The sequence below is a fragment of the Manis javanica genome, chromosome 5 (assembly GCF_040802235.1).
Source record: "Manis javanica isolate MJ-LG chromosome 5, MJ_LKY, whole genome shotgun sequence".
NCBI classification, from domain to species: Eukaryota; Metazoa; Chordata; class Mammalia; order Pholidota; family Manidae; genus Manis; species Manis javanica.
In genome coordinates this window covers 149,493,274-149,497,298 of record NC_133160.1, presented here as the reverse complement: position 1 = coordinate 149,497,298, position 4,025 = coordinate 149,493,274, and positions in this window count along the sequence as shown.

Here is a 4,025-nt window from a genome sequence, read left to right as displayed (position 1 = left end):
GTAACCTCTCCTAATACCACGGAGGAATTACATTGAACCTTTCACAGGTTTGTGCTAGCATGTTCCAATCACATGGACACACATCTTTTGTACAAGATTAATTGAGAATGTGATGGTGTGGCTTCTCTTAGTAAGATATTATGTTTAATACTTTGCATTATTAGCAAATGGTTAGATCAAATTCCACATGCAATTTATGGTCAATGTTAATGAGCCAGAGTACATGTCAAAAGGTTAATGAGAGTATCTTTTAATATTGGCAAATTTCAATGTGCATATGTTTCTTACTCTTGTTGTCCACAGCCTTAATCTTGTATAAATTGCAATTCTACTTGCTTCTAATTCATTCTGTGGTTTTTCTGGCATTGCAACTTATACTACTGAAACAATAATTCGGCTTGGAAAGGTCTTCCTTGTTGGCTTGAGTTTACAATCACCTTTTCTTACCTATATCAGTCTAGATCTGAGCTGTTCAATACAGTAGCCACTAGCCATGTGTAGCTATTTACATTTAAATTAAAATGACATAAAATTAAAAATTCAGTGCCTCAGTCAGTTTCTCTAGCCACATTTCCTCTGCTCAGTAGCTGCTTGTGGCTAGTGGCTAACTTAACTGGACAGTACAGAGAACATTCTTATTTACAGGTGCAATTCTGTTTGACAGCACTGTTCTAGAAGATATGTTAGCAATGGTAAAAGTGAAGTGATACTAATAACATTAATTAAAAATACTCATTATTATCCTAGCAGTTAAGAAATTTATCACAGCCATTCTATGGATTGGAACTGTTATTATTCTTATTTTAGAATGTGAAGAAGCATGACTGGTGGGATAAAAACAATGTAAATTGTGTCTCTTACTGTCTCTTAAATATACTCAGTGGGGCTAGTGTCTTTCCTGCTCCTAAGTAAAAAATTAAGATAGTCCATGACTTTTCTGGACATTCTAAGAAAATTCGACAGTGACTTTAGGTCACAAAACATAGTATCAATTCAGTAATTAGAACTTCTCTCCGTGTAATTATCAAAGCTCTGAATCTGATTTAAAGCTGAAGCTTCTCCCCTCCTGTAATTTGGGCCCATAGCTGGCAGGAAAATGTCATGGGATACATTGGCTTCTTCCCTTTTTCTCTGCATAGCACATCTTTGCCTCCTCTGTCAGCTTGAATATAACAGCTGGTTTTAAGTTGGCACTTCTGTTTATGATCTGAATATTTGTGTGCCCCCAAAGTTCATTGGTTGAAACCTAATGTCCAATATGATTGTACTGGGAGGTGAGGTTTTGGGGAGGTGATTAGATCATGAGGATGGAACCCTCATGAATGGGATGAATGTCCTTATAAAAGAGGTCTTGCCCTTTCTACTATGTGAAGTTACAGCTGGAAGATGGTGCCTATGAACCAGGAACTGGGCTCTCACCAAGTGCCACACCTGCTGGTTCTATGATCTTGAACTTTCCAGCCTCCAGAACTGGGAAAAATAAATGTTTGCTGTTTATAAACCATGCAGTTTATGATATTTTTCATTAGAGCAGCCCAAACTGACTAAAACAAATTTTCCCCGCATTTCCATTGGCTGTCCAGTGATTTTCCCATTGCTAAGTCTATCTCTACATTTCCTTTGTCAAACAAGGTCCAATGTGTTTATATCCTGTGCAATGAGGGCATTGGGGTATGTAAGTCCTTTCCTCTCCAATCCTAGGAATCTGACTGAGGTTTTATTTCTTTTACAGAGGTCTCCTTGCCCTTCCAGGAAAGATAGTTCACTTGGCAGGGCCAGTTATTCTATATCAAATCTTCCTCATGCTCTTGACTAGCCTCAGATACACAGGAAACTTCACATGTCCTTTGCCCTGGACACACTCTGAGGATTACTAGGTAAAACAGCATGCTCTCCTGTTTCCAACACTGGAGTGGCTAGACAGCCAGTCATTCATTTTTTAGATTAATAAGAACTGTTGTGGATTCCAGCCCACTGTGTCCTCCAAAGTACAGGAGATGCATATTAATAAGCCCCCAGAATGGTCACCTTAAAGCTAATGCCTTATGATTGAAGGGGCTGGAATAAAGTATAACTCTCACCAAAGAAAATTTCCCCAATGCTTTAGCTCTGGGATTTTTGTATTCTTGCAGTGTGGCCAACTAGTTAATGAGCTATTTTGAGTTGCTCCTTTTTGTCAAAATATACACTTCAATAATCTTTAATATAGTCATAGAATTGTGCAACAATTAACATATTATATTCTAAATTTCATCACCCTCAAAAGAGACACTGTATGAATTAGCAGTCATTCCCCATTCTTCCCAATTGTCCCAGCTCTACTTTCTACAAGTGATCTACTTTCTGCCTTTATAGATTTGCTTATTCTGGACAGTTCATTTAAATAATATAATACAATATATTGTCATTTTTGACTGCCTTCTTTCACATAATCTAACATCTCCAAGGTTTTTCCATGTTGTAGGATATTTGAATATCTCATTCCCTTTTATTGCCAAAAAATAGTCCATTGTATGGATATGCCACATTTTGTTTATTCATTCATTAGTTCATGGACATTTGAGTTATTTCCACATTTTGAGTACAATGAATAATGTTGCTTGGAACATATGTGTAGAAGTTTCTGTGTGGACAAGTGTTTTCACTTCTGGAAATATACAAAGTAGTTAAACTGCTGGGTCATATGGTAACTGTTTGATTTTTTTTATTAAACATAGAATTCTTCAAAATATAAGCAGAGTTCTTCAAAGGATCTATGTCATTCCAAAGGATCTATATCATTTTACTTTGATGATCAGCCATGTACAAAGATTTTTCATTTCTCTGTATTCTTGTCAACACTTATTACCCATCACCTTAGCAAATATAGCTTTGATTTGTATTTCCCTGGGCTAATGATGTTGATCTTTTCATTTACTTATTGGACATTTGCATGTCTTCTTTAAAGAAATCTCTGTAGATCCCTTGACAAATTTTTAATTCAGTAATTTGTCTCCAAAATATTTATTGTAATTTTCTTAAATATATTCTGGACATAAATCCTTTACTAGATATATGATATGCATATATTTAACCCATTATGGGTATTGTTTTTTTACTTTTTTTATAGTATTTTTGTAATACAAAGTTTTTGATTTTGACAAAGCTCAAGTTACCTATCTTTTTCTTCTATGCCTATGTTTTTGGTGTCATAAATAAGGTTTTGACTACTCAAGGTCACAAAAATATATTTATATTTTCCTGTGAGAGTTTTATACTTTTAGCTCTGATATTTAGGTCTATGATCCATTGTGAACATGTTTTAGACACTTTTGCTTTTGGAACCTATTCTATAGACATAAAAACACCAGTTGCTAAAGTAAGCATTTTTTGTAATGATGAAATCCTACCAACATACTAAATTATTTTTGTATGGAGAATGATTGAATAAAATGTAATACATATGGACTATAGAATATTACAGAGCTGTAAAAAACCATAAGTTATACTGTTCATATTGACTTAGAGAAAATTTCTTTACTAAGCAAATAAGGAATTTATAGAGCAAACTGGTATAATTTAATTATTTTGTTAAAGAACAAAAATAAAAAATATATATACATACAAGTAGTATTTTTATACATTAGGGTAAAATGAGGAAAGTTATACCGTCAATGTGTTAGTATTTGTTACCTCAGGGAATGACACTAGAATGAGAAGGGGACATTATTTATGTATTTGTTTCGTTTCTTTTTTCATTAATTTTTTAAGTGATCTTTTTATTAAAGTATAGTTGCTATGCAATGTATATGGTTTCAAGTAGACAGCACAGTGATTCAATAGTTATATTATTAAATCCTCACCCCAACTAATTCAGTTACTATCTGTCAACACAGATATTACAGAGTCACTGACTACATTCTCCATGCTGCCCTTCCATCCCATGACCAACTTTTATTATGACTGAGATTTTTGTTCCTCTTTATCCCCCTCACACACTCCGTTCTTCTACCCCAATCCCTCCCCCATGGTAACCACCAGTCACT